Consider the following 26,821-nt stretch of genomic DNA (forward strand, 5'->3'; position numbering starts at 1 on the left):
TCAAATTTGTTAAGTGGTTTTTTAATTCATAATTTTCTTCAGTAAGTACCTAATACTAAAATTATAATTATTATAAGTAACTAATAATAAAAATTTAAGTGCAGATGACAAGTTGCTGTCTGTGTACAATGATTTCATTTTTTTAGTTCTAAGTAAAGTTTTGATTTCCATAATGATTTCATCATTTATCTGCAAGACGTTTTTTTGTAGTGTGTTGTTACTTTCCAAATATATTTTATATTTTGTTTTTCCTAGTCATCTTTTGCTGGTTGAATTCTAACTTATTTTTTTTTAGTGTCAGAAAAGTTTGTACAACACTCATACTTTGATATAAACCCAAAACCACTTAAATTTTTTGTTTAGCTTTTCAGAAACCAGGCAGGTAGCAGAAATTTGATGTGAAGACAAGCTTGTTGATACAAATTCTCCAGGGATTTGTTTTCCTTCCTCTGTGAACCCAGCCTGTGATCATGAAGTTCTTTGTGGTCTCCAAACAATGGGGGGATGGAGGGAGTCTCCGTGTGTTGAACCTACCCTGAGTTAGTCATTTCAGTTTTGTCTATTCTTCCCTCTGCTGTTTTAAATGCTGAAATCTTATCGTTAAGATCCATAAAAACCTCCCTGTTTGCTTATCCCTCTTGTTTGTTTTTTCCCTTCTCTGTGTTGGCTCTGGTGACTTCTGTCTCCTGAACTCAGCTATTTATACAAAAAGCTATTTTATATTTAACCATAATCTCTAACTGGTTTGTATCACAAGGGTTTAAAAATATATATATATCTGCTCTATCATAATGCTGGATATAAAAGTTTGAACTTTTTTCCCAAATAATTAGAATAAAAGGGAGAATGAAAATCTCACTGCAGCTTTTCATTAGCTTTGCTTTGAAGATATATCTACTGTGTGAGGAAACTGCTCAATTGATTCTTGAGGATATGATCTGGAAACCACACGTCAGATACTGTAGCCTCCATTCTTGACGTCAACAGAAAACCTTGACTTACAATTTCAGGTGGACCATGAAGTAGACTGAAGGTGCTAGAAGGGCTAAGAAGGTGGTTAAAGGGTGCTTTAAAGAGATAAAGAGGGGAATGCACCCTTAGAAGTACCTATTTTGGCAACATATTGTTAAATGATATTCTTGTGGAAACTCTGACATGTTGAAAGTTTAAAAGGATCACAACCCATTAGACTGGCATTGTGTACTATCCTATCCCTATGAGTTTTATAATATATTGGACTTTTTTCACCAACAGAAACATAATTAGTTCACAACTCTCCACATGGGTGTGAGAAGGAATATATTAAAATAATTTCATTTTCACTGGATCAACTGATAAATCTCCTATGCAGAAAGAGCTCTTCCTCTTCCAAACCAGAAACTTATTAAAATTTATTACATAGTATATTAAAACTAAAATTTATATGTTGTGACACCAAATAAGCTGAAAGTTTATTTTTTAAGCAAAAGATACATAAACAAATAACATACTTTACCTAATTAACTCTGTAGTGACCCAGACTTTACAGCATACATTGTCTTATATACTAGAAAATTCAAAACTAAAGTGGTATTGCAATGAATACAGTCTTGGCCACAGATGAGACAGTATAACCATTGATTGTTTGCTTGGCTGTTGTGTTATGACTCTTCTAGGTTTCTGTGCTAATAAATTTTTTGGTTTGATAGTTTTTAATTGACATGTGAAATGTAAATCTTAAAAGGTAATGCCACACATACTGGGTCTCTACAGAAATGTTCGCAAACTTTTGTAATTAATGGATTTAATCATCTTTAATAGAGTTTACTGTTTTGCCCATATCTCTTGAATTTTATAACGATAGAGCAAGATGCTAATCCTTCGTCTATTGTCTCTATTTTAAGATAAACTGTGTAAGTGTTCCAAATGTAATCTGTATCTTATCATTATTGCAAATAATACAGTAAATTAGGACATTTGGAATGAAGAAGATTGATATTGACTTATAGTATTTTAAACCAATCAGCAAGCATCAACTGATATAAACTTTGGAGTTATTAGATCTTATACTTTTCATAATAAATAAGAATTCAACTAAGATGCTCAATTTTGCTAACCTTTATGAATAAAATAAAAAATTTTATAATAATTTTTAAAATATTTAAAAACACAGGAACACATAAGAATAATAAAATCATATTCTCTGAGATTAACATATGGCATTTCCCTGTATTTTTTCTTTTTCTTTTTTTTCCTCATGTATCATTTTAACTAACTCATCATCTCTATGTCAAATGGAATGGCAATATAAAAAGAGATCTACCGTAATGTAGCATTTTCCAGCAGAATAGTATAAGGGTCTTAATTTTAATTGCCATTTAATATTGCAAACATGTATTTGTTCAAAAATAGATTTGTTCTCACCCAGTGCAATGCTGGTAAATGTTATACAACCAGCCCTTCAAAGAACAGAACTGCCAGCTTGATGTCACTGAAAGTGAACTTGGTGAAGAGATGCTGTCCACAGCCTAAAGCTAGTTTGAGCCGCTCTATACACCACAGCCTCAAGACCCAGCAGTTGCTTTCACGTTGTTGCTATAAAAAATGCATCTTCCAGTGAATATCTTTATGAAAACACTTTTACGTATGGGGGTTTTCTGTAGAAAAAATTCAAAACAACGTGATTCCTCTTCGAAAGCCAATTTGCTTTCTACAAGGCTGTGCCAATAATAACAAGGAAATATAAAATTATACTAATAAATAGCTGTTAAAATTACATGTAATGGGGACTCCCCTGGAGGTCTAGTGGTTAAGACTATGCACTCCTAATGCAGGGGGCACAGGTTCCATTCCTGATCGGGGAACTAAGATCCTGCATGCCGCACAGCCCTGCCAAAAAAAAAAAAAAAAAAGAAAATTGCATGTGTGTCATTTTCTTCATTTTCTTTTGTTCTGGAAATCCTGCATTTGGTAAAATTGGTAAATGGCGGTTTAATTCAGGAATTTCTACCATTGTCCTAAATTCTAACAACATTGATTTGTTTTGCCAGTTTTGTACTTAAATTAATGAAATATAACTATATATATAAAATGGTTAATAGTGCATTATATAATATATATGTATATAATTACTTAACAGTGTAATTCCTCCAGGTTTGTTCTTCATTTTGTTTTGACTATTCTTGGTCCTTTGTATTTCCACATGTATTCTAGAATCAGCTTAACAAATTCTGGAAAAATGAACCTCATAAGATTATTAACAATTTTATACTATTGAATATCTTAATCCATACTTATGATACATCTCTCCATTTATATCAGTCTAATTTTACTTATGTCAATACCATTTTATTGTTTTCAATGCAGAGGTCTCTTATTTTTTCTTAGATTTAGTCCTAGATGGTTGTTTTTTGATGTTATTGCTAATTGTATTATTTTAAAACACTTATTTCTATTTGTTTGTGATACATAACATTATAATTGATTATTGCATATATATGTGTACAAATAATTTTGTACATTGTCACCAGCGGCCTTTCTAAATTCATTATATTTCAGCTTTTCCTTCACCACAGAGCCTGGCATTGAGTGTTCAATTAAAATTTGTTTATTTAAATTTGTAATTCAGTGCTACTTAGCTCCCAAATTGTACATGCAGATGGTGGAGGGTCTCAAGGTACCTAAGAACCTCATTGATAAAGGTGATTATCATGGGTGGGATGAAATTTTGGCTCTCATGTTGCCCACTGGAGTGAAGGGAAGTGATTTAAAGTGGTCTGTGCCTTTGTTGTATTCCCTCTGCAGAGCCACAGGACTCAATCTATTCAGAAAGACAACCAGGGCACATTATCCCAGAGGTTACAATAAGCTGCCTGGCAGACATCTAGCTTCCCCAATCTGTTCTTGCTGAGCCCTGACCAAGTCCTTAATTTTGTCAGCTCCACATCCCTAAATGCTTGCCTCTGATGAAGTACTAGGACTCAACATCAGTCTATTCCAGCGTGGTTTCAGCCCATGGTATACAGCAACCAGCAAGCACACAAGGGTCCTTCATGAGAATAAGCCAACATTGCTCACGTACTAGTCCTGTCTGTTTCTTGGCCTACTCACAAGCCCATTAACATACAAAATAAGCAATTTATTTATATTCCACACACTTCCTCTTATATAATAACACATTTCAAAAAAGGAAATGTGTTTTATATTTCATAACAAAAGTGAGATTTTTAATTGTGCAAAGAGCATTGTCAATAGCAATATGAATTAGATGAAAATAATTTTTTTTATTTCTTGAAAAATAATCCTATAAGATCTTGAGGATCTCACAATGAAGAGCTTATGGATCTCTTATTAATGTAGTAAGATATGTATAATTAAGTGTAGGTCATTATGACTTTCTGAAGAAAAAGGACACATAAATTGATGGGCTACAATTGTTTACTGCTTTCAAGTGCCTAAGTGTCTGGGTTTCCTATAATCAACCTCACTTTTAGCCGAAGAACCTTGTCCAAATATAATTACTTTAAGTTTGAAGTCACATTAAATATAGGAAGAAAGGGGAATTTATGAAACTCTAGTTTGAAAACATGGCTACACTTCACAACTTCTCTGCTGATACCTAATTATTGTGTGCCGGTGGAACAAGGACAGATTAAACTCCATCCTTTTTGTGTACTAAGCCTGTACAAGAGTTTCTTTCTGCACAGCGCCAGAATCCAAGTCTTCTATTTATATAAGAACAGATGATATTTTAAAGATTTGAATGCATTGCGATGAAAATATAAAATGCAGAGTCATTTCAGTCAGCTCTGAGTGCATGTTCAAATAAATTTTAATTATAAACTCACAGAAAAAGAGTAATTTTATTTTTAATAACCTTCACTCAAATGAACAAAATGTATTTTGAAACTTTAATTTAGTCTGTCTTTTCTTTGTCCTAATGTGGTTTTCTAGTTATGTATACTTAGGTACCATAAGGTAAAAGTGAACACTCATCTTTCACTTTCATCAGCCTCACCCAACACACACACACACACACACACACAGTGTTGTGGTTCTCATTTTTTATCCTTTTATGCATTTTGGAGACTGACAGAGATTTGAAAACCTTGGTTTTCTTTTTCAAGAGCAAAACACTTAGAGGGAAAAGGGTTTTGTACTCTAGAAACCTTGACTTATAATATCAAAACAAAAGCCTGAAAGAGATAGTCATAAATCCATAAACATGAGATTAAAGGAAAACATGAAGTTACTGTTTTCATACAAGATAAAAAGATAAAAAGCATTTGGGGGATGGAAAAAGAAGATTCATATCTAGGCAAGAAGAGATAGAAGAAACTGATGTTTTAAGATTTTACTTTTTTAGAACAATTTGAGGTTTACAGCAAAATTAAGAGGATGATACAGAGATTTCCCACATGCCCCTGCCCATCCCCCTCCCACATGCATAACCTCTCTCATTATCTACAACTCCCCAGAATGACACATTTGTCACAACTGATGAACCCACACTGACACAGCATGATCACCCGAAGTCAATAGTTTACATTAAAGCGCACTCTTGTACATTCTATGGGTTTGGATGAATAAATAATGACATGCATCCATCAGTATGGTATCATACAGAGTATTTTCTCCTCTGTGCTCCACCTATTCACGCCTCTTACCTCTCCCTCTAACCTCAGACTCCACTGATCTTTTTACTGTCTCCATAGTTTTGTCTTTTCCAGAATGTCATAGTTGAAATCATAGCCTTTTCAAATTGGTTTCTTTTACTTAGTAATATGCATTTAAAACTCCTCCCTGTCTTTTCATGGCTTGATAGCTCATTTATTTTAACCATTGTCTAATATTCCACTGTCTGATGTACCACAGTTTATTTATCCATTCACTCACTGAAGAACATTTTGGTTGCTTCCAGGTTTTGGCAATTATGAATAAAGCAGTTATAAGCTTCCGTATGAGGGTTTTTTTGTAGACATAAGTGTTCACCTCCTTTGGTTAAGTACAGACTCCTTTGTTTTTAATTGCTGTGTCATGTGGTAAGAGTTTAGTGTTGTCAGAAACAGCCAAACTGTCTTCCAAAGAGGTGATGTTTGTTTTTAAGAGCCGTATATCCTTTCTCTCTTAGGGTCAAAACCTGAAGGCATATGGTGAGGTTGTATAATAGAACACCAAACAATTTTAAACAGACCCCCAAATCAGAGGATTTTTGAGATTCTCTTTCCTGGATATAGTCTGTATGGATTTCAAATCTCTTAGAAAAGCCTGTACCCAGAATGGCCCAGAACTATAGATGGTCTGAGGGCTTTGACGCCTGGTCTGAAGACAGCCACCTAAGTCACAAGAAGACACATCAATGCAGGGAAAGGCGGTAAATTTGCAATGTGCTAGATCTAGACGAGGAGTTTATATGGAGGAAAGATGTGCTGATTGGAATATATGGCAAGACAACCAACATCAGAAGTGGGTGTCAGCATAAACATAGAGGCCCAGAGGAAGCAAAGTCCTTCACAGTGAGAACCAGGAGAAGACAAAGTGGCATCATCAACTAGAACGCCTCCTAAATCAGACCAGAATGATGTAGAAATTTTCCTTAATATTGAACTTAATTTAATTACTCTTAAGGGCAGAGAAAGAAAGCTAAAGTCATGAATTTGACCGCTGACCTAAGGAGACGGAGTTTCAAACCATAAATGAGTAAGTAATCTAAAATTGTAAAGGTAATTGGGAGCTGACAGGCATGTGAACTTCTAGGGAAATAACGGAAAGACCTTTTTAAATCTTTTTCAACAGACTATTTTTTAGAGCTGTTTTAGGTTTATAGAGAAATTGCACAGCACATACAGAGTTCCCACTCCCCTGTCCCCCAACACACACACACACAGTTTCTGCTGTGATTAACTTCTTGCCTTAGTGTGGTATATTTGTTTCATCGGATAAACCAATATTGACATATTATTATTAAGTCCACAATTTACATTAGGGTTCACTCTCTGTGTTGTATAGTTTTATGGGTTTTCATAAATGAATAATGCCACACATCTTCTTCTATTTCTGTCCCCCTACCTCTATAGTCCATCACTGATTGTGGGTTTCTGCAAGTCTGACCTTGCATTTTCTGTGGCATGCATGGTCTCCTTTCTCCTCCACACACTGTCTCTTGAAACTAGAATACTTCACCCCTCCCTCAATTCGTTTCATTCAGCGTAGTTACATTTATCGTGCTTCTGCTCTGTAGGAAGCTCTGTTCTTGTTTCTGAAATTATGGAGGTGAGAAAACTCAGCCAAAAATCTTGGTCCTTGAGGAATTTAGTTGGTGGGGAAGACACAATACAAAAAGACGAAATAAGACAATAAAAAGGGATCAATAGAGAGAGAAAGTAAAATAAGTTGTGAAATTTATTAGCAGGTGATAAGTGTAATGGGAGAAAACAGAGCAGGAAGGGAGATAAGAAGTTCCATCTGGGCTGGGGAACTTGGTGCAATTAGAAATAGGATATTGAGTGAAGACTTCACTGTGAAATTAACACTTGAGAAAAGACAAAGATGTAAGTGATGTGAGGGAGTGAGTCATAGGAACATCTGAAAGAGAGACTGTAATTGGTGAGGAAGGATGAATACAATATTCCTACAGTTGAAGGATGCCTGGGCTGCTAAAGAAACCTCAAGGAGGCCAGTAAAACTTGAGTCTAGTGAGTGAAGAGGAAAAGTAATAGGAGGAAAAAGGTCAGAAAGGTAACTGGGAACTAAATCATAGTGGACTTTGTAGGCCTTTAAAGGACCCTGACTTTTATTTTGAATGAGATTAATATCTGTTGGAAGGTCTTGCCCAGAGGAGTGGTGTGATTTGATGTACAGTTTTAAAGGAACATTCTGGCTGCTGGCCTGAGGCATTAGGGGGAGGCAAAAGAAAACATACTGTGGTCGGTTAAAGGCAACTGCTGTAATATAGTCAAAGATTATGCTGGCTTGGACCAAGGAAGTACAGGTATCAGGAAATTGTGAGAAGCTTAGATTCTTGTATATTTTCAATGTAGGATATGTCAATACGCATCACCTTCCATAGCCTAACACTTTATCTGGAGCACAGATAAAGCCCATGTAACTACAATATCAGGATTCTGTTGTCAGTCAGGTTGCAAGAGACAACATTTTGCCAATACATACATTCTTAAAAGATTTGAAAGGCGGAAAAAAAAGAAGCTATCAGTCATTATTTCTCTCCCACACTTGTTTGCACTATTGTGAGTAAATATCATCTGTGAGGTTTGCAGGCTCCCTGGGTAAAGACCTGGCAATCACTGGTTTTAAGGCTATAGGCAGCTGAGATCATTGGAATTGGCTTTTCTGCAGCTGGTGTGTTCCTGGATCTCATAACCTCTCGCAGCACATTTTGTGATCGGTGGTGGTGGAATTTTTTTGTTTGTTTGTTTTGTTTTGTCTCTTTTGTGTGATTTTATTTCCCCAGCACATTCAGCAGACAAGTAGTTTGATGTGCTGTGCACATACTGTTAATGATTGCCAGCAAAGATATGAGAGACGACACTGGACACTTACTATTGGCCACGCGTTGAAGAGTATTTGGATTCATGCTAAGGACCTGAAATGTATTTCTAAAGCACTGACAGATTTCAAGCAGTGACAGGGCAAGATCATATTTGCATTTTAGAATGTTAAATCTAGCAGCATGTGGCGGATAGATTGAAGAGAAACAGCAGTTCAAAGGTGACTATAAAAATCTGGTGAGATTATTACGGGTGAGAAATGAGAATATAAGGAAGACATTAGCATTGCTGTTTGATGACACAGGGAAACGAGGAAGAGTAGTAAATTTAGTGTAGCAGCCAGGAGTTTTGTCTTCACACTGTTGAGACTGTGTGTAAGACATCCGGTGAGGGTAGTGGTCAACCGCGCAGACTCTGGAATCCATCGCTTCTTGGCAATCCCTGTTCACCCCAGTGGATGTTCTGTAAGCGTGCTGTGAGGATTCAATGAAATGATGAAATGATGCGTGGAAGTTATCTATACAGTGCTGGGAACATAATAAGCATCTTATATGTTAACTGTTATTGTGATGGAGATGGTGAGAATGAATCTGATACTGACGATAGTAATTCAAGCCAGAAAAGTTATGAAGTGGAACATGAGATTGAATTAGAATGGGGATTCAAGCTAGAGGTTTAAAAGGCATGCGACACATACACAGTCGGGATCTTCAAGGCACACCAGGTGAGCAAGCAGTCTCCTTTTAGCGTAACCAAGAACACTTAATGCCCAGTGGAGAAGATCAATTGGTTCTTGAACAGCATTGTGGGGATACAGCATCAAGTCACTGTTTTTAGTCATCTGGCTTTGGCTTACTAGCTCAGTACATTAACTGAGCTCCTGAAATAATGAGTTCAATAACAGGTCATTTAAAAATAAACTTTAATAAACATCCACTAACTACATTCCACCCACGTAACTATTAGGAAATTATGTTACATTTTGCTGTATTCCCAGGGTGTGTTTATCATTCCTTAATGTAGTATTTGTCACTGCCATGGTTCTCATGTTTATCAACATAAAATAATTATGTGATCATTTGGACATTTTAATTTATTGACCCTGTTTTCAATATACCATTTCAAGCAAACATTAAAAACAATATTTGTGCCAATTATACATATGACATTAAAGTTATTATAAGGAAAAAAACTGTGTATACTGTTTTCTCTTACCTCTTCCTAAATCTTTGATCACCGAAGTATCCTGGTCAAGCAGCATAGGAATTGTGGAAGAGTGTTTTTTAATAATCAGTCTTTGTATGACCTTTTCCAAATTTCCCTAATGTAGCGTGCTCAACTATTTCTAAATTAAGTTTTCCCATGTTGCATCCTTAATTATGAGCAGAATTTGTCTTTTATATTTCTTATAATACTTTTCTCCATTTTAATCTGATAATCACACTTTGAGGTGTATAATGACCCAGAGCTACTTAAGAATAAAGCAGTATAGTAATGCACGTATAATAACGAGAGCTTACAGTAGCTTAAAACAGATTTAGTAGAGTCATATTTCAAAAATCAAATTAATAGTGTATCTATGCATGCTCAGTTGGAAAACAGAAAGTAAAATAGAATTTAGTGTCTAATACAGTTAATTTCTTTCTTTTATGGAACTCATTTTCACATAACACCATGCTATATGTCTCCAGTACAGGAAATACAGGAGAAAGTTAGATGAATAGCTACATCGGATAAGGAAAATTTTATTAATCAGCAACTCAGGTTAACCAAATAAAGAAAAGGTTGTCCTTATGTGACTTCATAGAATCATTTGATTCTTTGAACAAGGTAACTCATTCCTTTGGCAATCTAGTCATTGCTATTTGAGGGCAGAAGGCTTCTGGGATAAATTATGGGACCTAAGTCAGAACGAAGCTTATTGATTAAGCAATTGCAGTACTGAAAAAAAGTTTCTAAGGGTAAAGGTCAAAGGAACACAGTGCCATCATATATTAATGATGCAGCATCACACAGCTCTTCTTTCTCACGTCCTCTTACATTCAGATCACCACTATGTCTCAGTGCTTATTAGTATACACCAGGGTGATTGGTTTCAGGACCCCACGACTGATACTAAAATCCAAGGATGCTCAAGTCCCTTATATAAAATGTCATAGTATTTGCATATAACCTATGCATATTCTCCCATGTACTTCAAATTATCTCTAGATTACTTATAATATTTAATACAATGTAAATAGTTGTAAGTACAAAATAAATGCTATGTAAATAGTGGCCAGCATGCAGAAAATTCAGGTTTTGCTATTTGGAACTTCCTAAAATTTTTTCCCAAATATTTTTAAAGATTTTTTTTGATGTGGACCATTTTTAAAGTCTTTACTGAATTTTGTTACAATATTGTTTCTGTTTTATGTTTTGGTTTTTGGCCATGAGGCATGTGGGATCTTAGCTCCCCAACCAGGGATCGAAACCGCATCCCCTGCATTGGAAGGCAAAGTCTTAACCACTGAAACACCAGGGAAGTCCCCCAAATATTTTTGATCCATGGTTATTTAAACCTGCAGATGCTGAAACTATAGAAATAAAGGGCTGACTGTACTTTTTTCATCTTCACCACGAATAATACACTACAGATAGATAGATAAGTAATGGATATAAATTTTTTTAATGAATATAATTTCAAGAAAAGAACTGCATGTATTAGTGAAATCCTATTTGCTTAGCAAAAATAGATGCTTGGTAAAGAATTGCCTACAAGGACCTTTATATGTTAGAATTCTCTAGAGAAATAGAACCAAAGGGATGTGGTTTGTATTGTGGTTTGAACCCAAAGGCAGTCTGCTGCCAGAATTCCTTCTTATTGTGTGTGTATGTGTGTGTGTGTGTGTGTGTGTGTGTGTGTGTGTGTGTGTGTTGGGGGGCAGGGGTGGGGGTGGTCAGCCTTTGTTATATTAAGACTTTCAACTGATTGGGTGAGGCACACCAGTATTAAGGAGAGTAATCTGCTTCACTCAAAGCCTGCCTATTTATTTAAAATTTATTTATTTATTTATTTATTTTTGGCTGCATTGGGTCTTCATTTCTGCACGCGGTCTTTCTCTAGCTGCAGCAAGCGGGGGCCACTCTTCATTGCAGTGGCTTCTTTTGTTGCAGAGCACAGGCTCTAGACATGCGGGCTTCAGTAGTTGTGGCACATGGGCTCAGTAGTTGTGGTGCACAGGCTTAGTTGCTCCATGACATGTGGGATCTTCCCAGAGCAGGGCTCGAACCTGTGTCTCCTCCATTGACAGGTGGATCCTTATCCACTGTGCCACCAGGTAAGTCCCAAAGTCTGCCAATTTACATGTTAATCTCATCAAAATAACAGCTTCGTAGGACTATCTAGGATGATGTCTGACCAAATACCTGGCCATCGTGGCCCAGTCAGAATTTGACATAAAGCTTGACATAAAGCTTGTGAAATTATCATCATATGTAGATAGGATGGAAAAAAATACCATGCTTTATACAAGCTATGCTTTTTGTGGCAAAGTAAAAGATGCATCATTATTCATGGGTGGGAAAGCATTTTATCTACTAATCTCTGATTACATTAACTTTACTTATTTTTTTCAAATATCTAAGAAAGATAAAAAACACCTTGTAGGGCTTCCCTGGTGGTGCAGTGGTTGAGAGTCCGCCTGCCGATGCAGGGGACACGGGTTCGTGCCCCGGTCCGGGAAGATCCCACATGCCGCGGAGCAACTAGGCCCGTGAGCCATGGCCACTGAGCCGGCGCGTCTGGAGCCTGTGCTCCGCAACGGGAGAGGCCACAACAGTGAGAGGCCCGCATACCGCAAAAAAACCCACAAAAAACAAAAAGCACCTTGTATATTTTCTCAAGCTTTAAATAAAATATTATTATCCAGAAAATACAAAGTTTATGTAAAGCTTATATAACATTTAAAGAATAGTTATGCCACTATAATAAAGGGTTGTGTAAAGTTATTGTTGAAGCTTAAAAAATAAAAATAAGAATATAAATAAAATACATGAAGTTAAAAGAAAAATAAAGCAGTCAAGAGAAAAATCAAAGCAGTAAAACAATTATATTAACTAGTTTTTATATTGATCATGAATGACAGAAATTATCAGCTAATTATGAAGATGTCACAGACAGTAAAATATAAATGGGGAAGAAATAATTACTTGTACAGTAGTAAATAATATAGAAACCTGCCAGGTAGAAATGTCAATGTATAGGAAATAAAATAAAAATTAAAAATATGTTCTCAGTAGGACAGAATATAATATAGAAATCAAAATGTAAAAAATGATCATCAAAATGATATAAAAGTAAAATGCTAAGTAGAACAAACACTACACATTTGAGAAAGGTGATAAGCAAGGATTTACCTAAGTTAACAGACAAATGAATAATATATCACATTTTGCTTAAGGCTTGAATGAAATATTAGGAGTTTCCCCAGAAAAGGAATAGTGTTATGCTTTGATCCCTTATATAGCTCACATGATGTCTGGAATGCAGCAGAATACTGAAATAAAGTATGTTTATTTGAATTGAATAAACCACAACGAAACAAATATTTCAGGAAAGTGCCAGGGAAACTGGATGCATGGCCAAACTCAAACCAAAGTCATTTTAATGAAAAAAATGATACTATCTTGCTGCAAATGGGATTAGATACATGAGGGAAAGCACAACTAGAAAAGTTTTACATAGTAACATCACAGACTGATTTGAACATTATGGAGAAACTTGCACATGGCAGGAAAAATAATTCTGAGTTACAGCCATTCACAAAGGAGTCTAAATGAAATACATCCTTGACATGTTTTCAAGGATGTTTACTGTAAGGTACTGAAGTAAAAACAGTAACGGTAAAATCATTGTAAAAATTTGATGAAATAATTATATAAAATTATATAGGAAAATAACAGCAGGAAAATATAATTTATATTACTGAAAACCCAAGATACTGAAGAAAAACATTCCAAAAATGATTACGGGATTAAAATAAATAGTAACCATGGCTACTATAAATAAATAAATAAATAAATGTTGACCAGGATGTGGAGAAATTAGAACCCTTGTGTACTGTTTGGAAAATAGTGTGCTATAGAAAATAGTATGGCAGTTCTTCAAAAAATAAAAACAGAATTAACATATGATTCAGCAATTCCACTTGTCTGTATATATCCCAAAGAGTTAAAGTCAGGGTCTCAAAGAGGTATTTGTACATGTGTGTTCATAGCAGCATTATTTACATTAAAATTTGTGTACAAAATTTAATGTTGAAATTCAGTAATTACACTTTTGACTAACTCAACCCGTGGGAAGGATATTTTTCTGCACCCCTATTTCTAAGCCACATTTAATGTATGTGTCACCCTGCAATCTGAACCCTTGGTCCTTTCGTGAACTTCTTCCTTCATGACATGGGCATATCAAGAGGTCACCATGGGAAGCTGCCTCTAAAACTTCTAGCATGTCTGAGCTGGAAATATTTGCCCCTAGCCATTTATGTTCAAGTGTAATTTGTTCTATCACATGATATGCGGCATTACGTCCATGAAAGTAAGGTTTATTACACTGACTCTAGAAAGGGTTGGGGAAAGAGAGGCAGGTTATCAATGTTTACCTTTTACCTGTAATGATGTGTTCAAGGGAGAACTCTGTTCATTGAACATACATCTTATGTACTGTTAGAATCCGCTAAGGCAAAAGTAAGATATGTAAAAACCACTTCTGTCAACCCAGTCCAGCTTATGTATTGCAGCTAATAATATTTGGTTAAATAATGTAATATCTGGGAGGAAGTCTATACTGGATGGGACATATGATTAGCAGAAATAAACCAGCTCTATTCAAGGCAAACCATGACTTTTCATTGTGAACTAGGACATCTGATCCTCTAATTAATACATATGGAGTGGTGTGTGTGTGTGTGTGTGTGTGTGTGTGTGTGTGTGTGTGTGTGTGTGTGTGTGTAGCTGTAAGAGAAAACTAGTTAGATAAGACCTCTATGAGCAGGTTGCATTTGATAAGAAGCCAGCTTTTGAACACATGGGCAGATATTTACAATCAGAGGGCACAAAAAATACAACAGTTCTAATCCAGGAATGAAATAAGTATGTCCAAGAACAGAATGTTGATTGGAGACAGAGAACCAAATGAGGATGAGAGTGATAGGCAGTGAGGTAGATCATATGCAAATATAACTAGCCCTTGGTTTGGTTTTAAAAAAAAATTGGAATGTAGCCACATCCATTTGTCATGTGTTCTCTATCAGTGCTTTCATGACATAAGAACACTGCTGAGCAGTGGAGACAGACATCCTATGACTGAAATGCACAAAATATTTACTATCCAGCTTTTTACAGAAAAAGCCAATCTTTGATACAGAGCATCAATATAATTGATATATAGTTGCACATCAATTAAATAGAATAATACACAAATGAAATTGAATATCCCAATAAGATGTTATACCAAATTTCTAAAATATATTTTCTTCAATGATAGCACAGAATTTTTAATACCTTAAAGGAAAATGACTTAATGGCTGTATTTGGCAATAAAATTATGGTGTTTGTTAACTATGGGATAATACAAGAAAAACATTCCAGTGAATAAATTTGATGGTAATTCACAAATTCTTCATACAGGAATTTTAGTTATAGTTTTTGCATAAATGAATGAAAAACAATTTAATGTGCTCCTTACCTGATTGTCAAGAAACAAAATCATAAGTAAACAATACATTCAGAAGATTTGTTAAAGCATAGTATGTGTGCTACATTTTTCCACTATATGTCTACTTATTCAAAATGCATACACAGGAAGTAATATTAAGTGGTTGGTGTGATTTTTAAATTTTGCACTATGAAGAGAAGAATACTTAAGAAATAAAATTGAAATGTATATATTGAATAAATTTATTGTTTAATTTTAATAATTTTAAAATAAACATTTTCATAGAGAATAATTAAATATAAAAGAGTACATTTGAGGCTGTGGAAATTTAATATTATTTTGATTAACTATCTCAATCAGATAAAATAAAAAATAACTTTTGCTTTAGCTAACGCATATATATGGAATCTAAAAAAAAAAAAAGGTACTGATGAACCTAGTTGCAGGGCAGGAATAAAGAGGTAGACAAAGAGAATGGACTTGAGGACATGGGGTGGGAGGGTGAAGCTGGGGCGAAGTGAGAGAGTAGCATTGTCATATATACACTACCAAATGTAAACTAGATAGCTAGTGGGAAGCAGCTACATAGCACAGAGAGATGGGCTCGGTGCTTTGCGATGACCTAGAGGGGTGGGATAGGGAGGGTGGAAGGCAGGCTCAAGAAGGAGGGGATATGGGGACATGTGTATGCACATGGCTGATTCGCTTTGTTGTGCAACAGAATTTAATGCAGTATTGTGAAGCAATTATACTCCAATAAAGATCTATTTAAAAAAAAAAATTGAAAAGCGACATTCTTCCCCTAATAATTTTAGCCAACTCAGTTGCATTAACATTTTTCCATTCAATTGAAAATAATGCAAGACAAAGCAAAGCAGAAACCCTGCCAAGTTTCAATTGGCTTTACACTTAGAACACAGATAAGCTTGTCTACTCAAAATGAAATATTTTTCTTTGTGCAGATTACATTTCAGTGCATCAATGCATCTCGAGATAAGGTAGCTCATTTTGTTTCCTGCCAATCCTGTGCTTAATGTCCATTTCTCAACTTCATTAATAATCACTCCAAACAAAACATTCACCTTTAAAATATATTATAGAGATATGTCAGATTATTCTCCTAGTGACAGAGATTCTAAAGTGGTAATAACAATTTAAAGGATCACCATTGGTGGAAACACACATCTGGTATTTAGTCCTTTCTTTTATAACAGACCTCTTTCTCACCATAGCCTCTGGAGGGTCACTAACTGGGTTTGTTGCTGGATGCCAAGGGTACTCATTGTGTGAATTTGGACAGGTTCTCTAATACTTCTGTGTCCATTTACTCATCTCTAAAATGGGAAATATATTAATATCTCATTAGTTTTTTGTTATATATGAGCCAATAAACATAATAACATGGAGAATGTTGCCACACATGTATTAAACTTTAATAAATACTATTATTTTGTTAATAAAGATTGTTTGCTACCTTCTTACCCACTCTCAAATTGCCTGATTTACTTTCTTTTCAATATTATTATTATTTTTTTTTGCAGTACACGGGCCTCTCACTGTTGTAGTCTCTCCCGTTGCGGAGCACAGGCTCCGGACGCACAGGCTCAGCGACCATGGCTCAAGGGCCCAGCCACTCCGCGGCACGTGGGATCTTCCCGGACTGGGGCACGAACCCGTGTCCCCTGCATCGGCAGGCGGACTCTCAACCACTGCGCCACCAGGGAAGCCCTCAATATTATTTTTATATAATCTTAAAATATTTATTATTTTTACATATGATCTTAGCTCTCTACAGATTCCAATTCTGAGAATTTGTCCTAAGAATAAATGCATTTCTGAGATCGAATATAGAGATGCCTACTGTATATATCTCTGGATATTGACTGGAAATATATAAACACTCATAATACGTAGACGTGTATCTTCAATTCTCGTTAGAGAATAATCCATGATTTTAAAGGAACAACTGTGTAAAGCAGATTTGGGCTAACAATTTTGCTAATGGAACTTGAAACTATTCCACTTTTTTTCAAGAAGCTTAAAAAAGGAAGCCTAAGGTTACTCATATCATTTTTCACTTATTCAAGAATAACATAAAACATTCACATTGGAGTACAGAGAGGAGCTTACAAGAGAGATTCAACTGCAGGAGAGATATGGATGAACTTGTAAAAATAACTGGTTGTGCATGAAAAGCTAATTTTCTGAATTCCATATGTATATTTCATATATATATTTTCAAATTACATATATGTATTTTCAAATTACATCTTTTAAAAAAAATTTTATATGTATATATATATATATTCTCAAACAAAACTAAGACTGAAACTCAGTATACAGAAGCAAATTGTTTATTAGTTTTGCAAATCAAACTGGGAAGGTTCTTGGTCTAGACATTCTTTGAAATTAGGTTAATCAAGTAATGCTTTTATAACTTCTAACTTTAACCAGAAGTAGTATTCATTGCTATTGAAATGTTCAATTACTTTCTTCTTTTGCGCAAGTCTAGCTTCCTTGTCTTCCCTAAACACAAGTTCCCAGTTCCACTGCTGGTCTGCACTTGGGTTGCCATTTCCTGCTCCATGGCCTGGAAACTGTTTCCAGGGGGTAAGTCGGTAATATTATCACACTCAACTTTCTAATTTCCCTTATCCCAGAAATCACAGTTCCACACAGTCCTGTTTTATAGTGTCTATAGTAACCATTTTCATATAAATTTCCCAATTTTTTAGTTTTAAAGATATAAAGTAAGTCTCCTTACTGTTACTCCAGTTTATTCATAAGTGAAAGAGTATAATTTTTTTTGGGGGGGGTCTCATAAACAGATGCACCTGGGTATTAAATTTTTAGCAATCTGAGAATCTCTTTTAATGAGATTTGTATAGTCTATAAGTATTATAGTTATTGAAATATTGCATTGATATTTTGATATTTAGTTTTATTTGCCCTGACTTTTATTTGCTCCTTTTCTGAATTCTACTTCCCTTATTTTATTGATCATTACAAATTCTCTTTCTAAGTTTTGGGGAGTGCTCTTAAAAGTTTGGCATGGGTATATGCTTTAGCATACATCATGATTTTTTTTTAACATCTTTATTGCACTATAATTGCTTTACAATATCGTGTATAACAAAGTGAATCAGCTCTACGTATACGTTTATCTCCATATCCCCTCCCTCTTGCGTCTCCCTCCAACCCTCCATATCCCACCCCTCTAAATGGTCACAAAGCGCAGAGCTGATCTCCCTGTGCTATGCAGTTGCTTCTCACTAGCTATCTATTTTACATGTATATATGTCCATGCCAATCTCTCACTTCGTCCCAGCTTACCCTTCCCCCTCCCCATGTACTCAAGTCCATTCTATACGTCTGTGTCTTTATTCCTGTCCTGCCCCTAGGTTCTTCAGAACCATGTATTTTTTTCAGATTCCATATATGTGTGTTAGCATACAGTATTTGATTTTATCTTTCTGACTTACTTCACTCTGTATAATAGACTCTAAGTCTATCCACCTCACTACAAATAACTCAATTTTGCTTTGTTTTATGGCTAAGTAATATTCCATTGTATATATGTACCACCTCTTCTTTATCCATTCATCTATCGATGGACACTTAGGTTGCTTCCATGTCCTGGCTATTTTAAATAGAGCTGCAATGAACATTGTGGTACATGACTATTTTTGAATTATGGTTTTCTCAGGGTATATGCCCAGTAGTCGGATTGCTGGGTCATATGGTAGTTCTATTTTTAGTTTTTTAAGGAACCTCCATACTGTTCTCCATAGTGGCTGTATCAGTTTACATTCCCACCAACAGTGCAAGAGGGTTCCCTTTTCTCCACACCCTCTCCAGCATTTATTGTTTCTAGATTTTTTTGATGATGGCCATTCTGACCAGTATGAGGTGATACTTCATTGTAGTTTTGATTTGCATTTCTCTAATGATCAGTGATGTTGAGCATCCTTTCATGTGTTTGTTGGCAATCTGTATATATTCTCTGGAGAAATGTCTATTTAGGTCTTCTACCCATTTTTGGATTGGGTTGTTTGTTTTTTTGATATTGAGCTGCATGTGCTGCTTGTCTGTTTGGAGATTAATCCTTTGTCTGTTGCTTCATTTACAAACATTTTCTCCCATTCTGAAAGTTGTCTTTTCATCTTGTTTATGGTTTCCTTTGCTGTGCAAAAGCTTTTAAGTTTCATTAGGTCCCATTGTTTTACTTTTATTTTTATTTACATTTCTCTAGGAGGTGGGTCAAAAAGGACCTTCCTATGATTTATGTCATAGAGTGTTCTGCCTATGTTTTCCTCTAAGAGTTTTATAGTCTCTGGCCTTACATTTAGGTCTTTAATCCATTTTGAGTTTATTTTTGTGTATGGAGTTAGGGAGTGTTCTTTTCCCTGTAGCTGTCCAGTTTGCCCAGCACCAGTTATTGAAGAGGCTGTCTTTTCTCCATTGTATATTCTTGTCACTTTTATCAAATTTAAGGTGACCATATGTGCATGGGTTTATCTCTGGGCTTTCTATCTTGTTCCATTGATCTATATTTCTGTTTTTGTGCCAGTTTCATACTGTCTTGATTACTGTAGCTTTGTAGTATAGTCTGAAGTCCAGGAGCCTGATTCCTCCAGCTCCGTTTTTCTTCCTCAAGATTGCTTTGGCTATTCGGGGTCTTTTGGGTTTCCATACAAATTGTGAAATTTTTTGTTCAAGTTATGTGAAAAATGCCAGTGGTAGTTTGATAGGGATTGCATTGAATCTGTAGATTGCTTTGGCTAGTATAGTCATTATCACAATGCTGATTCTCCAATCCAACAACATGGTATATCTCTCCATCTGTTTGTATCATCTTTAATTTCTTTCATCAGTGTCTTATAGTTTTCTGCATACAGGTCTTTTGACTCCTTAGGTAGGTTTATTCTTAGGTATTTTCTTCTTTTTCTTGCAATGGTAAATGGGAGTGTTTCCTTAATTTCTCTTTTAGATTTTTCATCATTAGTGTATAGGAATGCCAGAGATTTCTGTGCATTAATTTTGTATCCTGCTACTTTACCAAATTCATTGATTAGCTCTAGGAGTTTTCTGGTAGCATCTTTAAGATTCTCTATGTATAGTATCATGTCATCTGTAAACAGTGACAATCTTACTTCTTCTTTTCTGGTTTGGATTCCTTTGATTTTTTTTTTCTTCTCTGATTGCTGTGGCTAAAACTTCCTAAACTAGGTTGAATAATAGTGGTGAGAATGGGCAACCTTTTCTTTTTCCTGATCTTAGAGGAAATGATTTCAGTTTTTCACCATTGAGAACGATGTTGGCTGTGCATTTGTCCTATATGGCCTTTATTATGTTGAGGTAAGTTCCCTCTATGCCCACTTTCTGAAGGATTTTTATCATACATGGGTGCTGAACTTTGTTAAAAGCTTTTACTGCATCTATTGAGATGATCATATGGTTTTTATCCTTCAGTTTGTTAATATTGTGTATCACATTGATTGATTCGTGTATATTGAAGAATCCTTGCATTCCTGGGATAAACCTCACTTGATCATGGTGTATGATCCTTTTAATGTGTTGTTGGATTCTGTTTGCTAGTATTTTGTTGAGGATTTTTGCATCTATGTTCATCAGGGATATTGGCCTGTAGTTTTCTTTTTTTGTGACATCTTTGTCTGGTTTTGGTATCAGGGTGACGGTGGCCTCATAGGATGAGTTTGGGAGTGTTCCTCTCTCTGCTATATTTTGGAAGAGTTTGAGATGGATAGGGGTTCGCTCTTCTCTAAATGATTGGTAGAATTTTCCTGTGAAGCCATCTTGTCCTGAGTTTTGTTTGTTGGAAGATTTTTAATCACAGTTTCAATTTCAGTGCTTGTGATTGGCCTTTTTATATTTTCTATTTCTTCCTGGTTCAGTCTCTGAAGGTTGTTCTTTTCTAAGAATTTGTCTATTTCTTCCAGGTTGTCCATTTTATTGGCAGATAGTTGCTTGTGGTAATCTCTCATGATCCTTTGTAATTCTGCAATGTCAGTTGTTACTTCTCTTTTTTCATCTCTAATTGTGTTGTTTTGAGTCTTTTCCCTTTTTTTTCTTGATGTGTCTAGCTAATGGTTTATCGATATTGTTTATCTTCTCAAAGAACCAGCTTTTTATTTTATTGTTCTTTGCTATTGTATCCTTCTTTCATTTCTTTTTCAATTAGTTCTGTTCTGATTTTTATGATTTCTTTCCTTTTGCTAACTTTGTGGGGTTTTTTTTTAACATCTTTATTGGAGTATAATTGCTTTACAATGGTGTGTTAGTTTCTGCTTTACAACAAGATGAATCAGTTATATATATACGTATGTTCCCATATCTCATCCCTCTTGCATCTCCCTCCCTCCCACCCTCCCTATCGCACCCCTCCAGACAGTCACAAGGCACCGAGCTGATCTCCCTGTGCTATGCGGCTGCTTCCCACTAGCTATCTACCTTAAGTTTGGTAGTGTATATATGTCCATGCCTCTCTCTCGCTTTGTCACAGCTTACCCTTCCCCCCCCCATATCCTCAAGTCCATTCTCTAGTAGGTCCGTGTCTTTATTCCTGTTTTACCCCTAGGTTCTTCATGACATTATTTTTTCTTAAATTCCATATGTATGTGTTAGCATACAGTATTTGTCTCTCTCTTTCTGACTTACTTCACTCTGTATGACAGACTCTAGGTCTATCCACCTCATTACAAATAGCTAAATTTCGTTTCTTTTTATGGCTGAGTAATATTCCATTGTATATATGTGCCACATCTTCTTTATCCATTCATCCAATGATGGACACTTAGGTTGTTTCCATCTCCGGGCTATTGTAAATAGAGTTGCAATGAACATTTTGATACATGACTCTTTTTTGAATTATGGTTCTTTCCCTAATTTCTTTAGGTGTATTGTTAGGTTGTTTATTTGAGATGCTTCTTGTTTCTTTAGGTAGGATTTTATTGCTATAAACTTCCATCTTAGACCTGCTTTTGCAGCATCCCGTAGGTTTTGGGTTGTCGTGTTTTCATTGTCATTTCTTTCTAGGTATTTTTTTATTTCCTTTTTGATTTCTTCAGTGATCTCTTGGTTATTTAGAAGTGTATTGTTTAACTTCCATGTGTTTGTATTTTTTATAGAGTTTTTCTTCTAATTTATGCCTAGTCTCATAGCATTGTGGTCAGAAAAGATACTTGATACTATTTCAATTTTCTTAACTTTACCAAGGTTTGATTTGTGACCCAAGATATGATCTATCCTGGAGAATGTTCCATGAGCACTTGAAAAGTATGTGTATTCTGTTGTTTTTGGATGGAATGTCCTATAAATATCAATTAAGTCCATCTTGTTTAATGTGTCATTTAAAGCTTGTGTTTCCTTATTTATTTTCATTTTGGATGATCTGTCCATTGGTGAAAGTTAAATTCCCCTAGTATTATTTTGTTATTGTTGATTTCCCCTTTTATGGCTGTTAGCATTTGCCTTATGTATTGAGGTGCTCCTATGTTGGGTGCATAAATATTTACAATTGTTATATCTTCTTCTTGGATTGATCACTTGATCATTATGTAGTGCCCTTCCTTGTCTCTTGTAGAAGCCTTTTTTTTTTGAAGTCTATATTGTCTGATATGAGAATTGCTACTCCAGCTTTCTTTTGATTTCCATTTGCATGGAATATCTTTTTCCATACCCTCACTTTCAGTCTGTATGTGTCCCTAGGTCTCAAGAGGGTCTCCGCTAGACAGCATATATTCAAGTCTTGTTTTTGTATCGATTCAGCCACTCTATGTCTTTTGGTTGGGGCATTTAATCCGTTTATATTTAAGGTAATTATCAATATGTAGGTTCCTATTACCATTTTATTAATTGTTTTGGGTTTGTTATTGTAGGTCTTCTCCTTCTCTTGTGTTCCTGCCTAGAGAAGTTCCTTTAGCATTTGTTGTAAAGCTGGTTTGGTGGTGCTGAATTCTCTTAGCTTTTGCTTGTCTGTAAAGATTATAATTTCTCTGTCGAATCTGAATGAGATCCTTACTGGGTAGAGTAATCTTGGTTGTAGGTTTTTCCCTTTCATCATTTAAAATATGTCCTGCCACTCCCTTCTGGCTTGCAGAATTTCTGCTGAAAGATCAGCTGTTTACCTTGTAGGGATTCCCTTTTATGTTATTTGTTGCTTTTCCCTTGCTGCTTTTAATATTTTTTGTTTGTATATAATATCTGATAATTTGATTAATATGTGTCTTGGCATGTTTCTCCTTGGATTTATCCTGTATGGACCTGTCTGCGCTTCCTGGACTTGACTATTTCCTTTCCCATATTAGGGAAGTTTTCAACTATAATCTCTTCAAATATTTTCTCAGTCCCTTTCTCTTCCTCTTCTTCTTCTGGGACACTTATAATTTGAATCTGGTGCATTTAATTTTGTCACAGAGATCTCTGAGACTGTCTTTTCATTCTTTTTTCTTTATTCTGCTCTGCAGTAGTTATTTCCACTATTTTATCTTCCAGGTCACTTGTCTGTTTTTCTGCCTCCGTTATTCTGCCCTTGATTACTTCTAGAGAATTTAAAATTTCATTTACTGTGTTCTTCATCACTGTTTGTTTGCCCTTTAGTACTTCTAGGTCCTTATTAAATGTTTCTTATATTTTCTCCATTTTATTTCCAAGATTTTGGATCATCTTTACTATCAATTACTCTGAATTCTTTTTCAGGTAGGTTGCCTATTTCCTCTTCATTTGTTTTGTCTGGTGGGCTTTTACCTTGCTCCTTCGTCTGCTGCATATTTCTCTGTCTTCTCATTTTGCTTAACTTACTGTGTTTGGGGGTCTCCTTTTCACAAGCTGCATGTTTGTAATTCCTATGGTTTTTGGTGTCTTCCCCCACTGGGTAAGTTTGGTTCAGTGGGCTGTGTAGGCTTCCTGGTGGAAGGGACTGGTGCCTGTGTTCTGGTGGATGAAGCTGGATCTTGTCTTTGTGTTGGGCAGTACCGTGTCCTGGGGTGTGTTTTGGGATGTCTGTGAACTTATTATGATTTTAGTAGGCAGCCTCTCTGCTAATGGGTGGGGTTGTGTTCCTGTCTTGCTAGTTGTTTGGCATGTGGTGTTCAGCACTGGAGTTTTCTGGTTGTTGAGTGGAGCTGGGTCCTTAGCATTGAGACAGAGATTATCTGGGAGAGCTCTTGTCAATTGATATTATGTTGGGCTGGGAGGTCTCTGGTGGTCCAGTGTCCTGAACTCGGCCTCCCACCTCAGAGGTTCAGGCCTGACACCCGGCCAGAATACCAACACCCTGTCAGTCACATGGCAAGTAGTTGGGGATTTTCTTGCCTTTTGGGAAGTCTGAGGTCTTCTGCCAGTGTTCAGGAGGTGTTCTGTAGGAGTTGTTCCACATGTAGATGTATTTTTCATTTATTTGTGGGGAGAAATGTGATCTCCACGTCTTACACCTCTGCCAACTTGAAGCTCCTCCATCTGTCATGATTTCTATCTTCAGATCTCTACCATCATTTGACTTTTCCATTTCAGCACCTATTGTTGTTTTTCATGGTTCTAATAAATTCTTTGGCAAATTTTCCTAGTGGATTTTCATATTATCCTGTTCATTTACTTTTATTTTTTATCTCTTTTTCTCTATGTAATTATTTTAATAATTGATTTTTTATTATATCTTTCAGGTTATTGTACTACTTTAACTAGAGTTGCTAATTATTCCAAAAACTGGCACTTACTTCACAGAGATTTCTTGGTGTTTCCAGCTCTTAAAGATTTCTTTTTTTTCCCTTAAAGCTTGAATATGTTTTCTAAAACTCTGTGTTTTGATGTGGTTGTTGTTATAGATGATTTTGCTATTTTTATGTGATTACAATGCAAGAAGGCTCATTATATATTATTCTGATTTAATCTTTGTAAAGTTCTCTCTCTTCTCTATTTCCCATGCTTTTTCTACTACATTGCCTCCCAAATCTTTAACTTTAAATGTAAGAAATTTAAAGCATATTTATCTTAATGCTACAAATTTTAAGTATATTTTTGAAAGTTAGTTTTAAAGTAAGTAAAATATGGAAATATTAACAAAAAGGTAATATTTGTATACTACCACTCTATACCAGATTGAAATGCTCTTCTGAAATGATCTACTGATACAATAATGATTATCCACTGACACCAAATCATCTGACATTCCCTAACTTATATGATGGTAGATTAAAATTTCATCTAACAGAATTTAAGCAAATAAAAATTCACAATTTTTAAATACAGGAGCTATCATCCTTGAAGAATTGGAATGTATTGTTAAGTTTGGAAATTAGATAACCAAGATTTGAGGAATGATACTTAAATATGGAGAAACAGTGTCCTCAAGTGTGTAATAGTTTGTTTCTTCAAGTGTGTAATTGCTTGGGTTAGGGTCAGCAGAAGAAAGAAAAAAGCATAAGGAAGAGATATGGAGTGCATTTACATACACCCTATTTTCACTTATTTTCCTTTGGAATTAGAACTTACTGAAATAGTTTTTGAGAAAAAAATACTAGTAGAAAAGCAGTAAACAGAAAAACATAATGACATAATCTGTAAGAAAATAGGTTTATGTTACTTTAAAGTAATAATTTGGATATATTTGTGTCCCATATAACTTAAATATTTTACACTTCTTGTGGTACTGAAGTTCCATCAGTAAACCTGTCATTCATATTCTCTATGTCCTTGTAATATCTTATCTCATAGAATCCACTTCATGACTTCTTGCAATCGAAAGACCTTATTAAGGTCCTGTGAATTCTGAAAGGATGTTTCTCTTCCTGCTTTTGTTCAGCTACCATCCCACAGTTTTTCAACTTGCTCCCACATTTTAGTTGAGAACTCATTTTTTGGTTGCCTTTTTTTTAATGATCTAGTTCCTCACTTCTCAACTCCCACTCATATTAAAATATAGTCACTGGTTACAGGTGATTAATCTTTAAAAGATGGTATTTTAATCAGGTTGACATATTGAGATTATGAATGAAAATAGCAAGAAATGAGCTGGAGTAGCCACATGAGATTTAAACACAGGGATTAATGTTGACTCCATGGATAGAAGACAAATGTACCTGTTATACTCTATAACTGAAAAAATACAGCTCAAACTTTTTTGTCAAGTAGGAGGCATTAAGAAAATCGGTAACCCTTTAAAATAATTAATGCAATTAATCATTGTTGAAATCATTGTCAAAATCCCAAAGAACTAGTTATGACATGCACATTAATACCAAATGAGTTCATCATGATTAATATTGTGACAATAAACACCAGAGGAAATTAATAATGATCAGCTATTATTTTAAAGCCCTGCTACAGAATTCAAATATTTTACCTTGAAATGTAAACATTTTTAAGGTATATACTATACACATTTTAAAAATGTGTTTTTAGTCAACTTAATTTCATTTAATACTTTTATTTCAAAAATACTTATTAAAAGATAATATAAGTTTTTTCTCATTTCTACCCAGTGAGAAGTGGTTATGGCATTAGACAGACAATGTGATTCAATTTTAGGTAATGGAATTTTGATTTTTTAAAATTAAATTAAATTTAATTTAAATTAGAACCTCCACTACAAGCAGAGAACTGTGTCATTTATTTTTTT

Source organism: Leucopleurus acutus, assembly GCF_964270905.1.
Source record: "Leucopleurus acutus genome assembly, chromosome: 2".
Taxonomy (NCBI): Eukaryota; Metazoa; Chordata; class Mammalia; order Artiodactyla; family Delphinidae; genus Leucopleurus; species Leucopleurus acutus.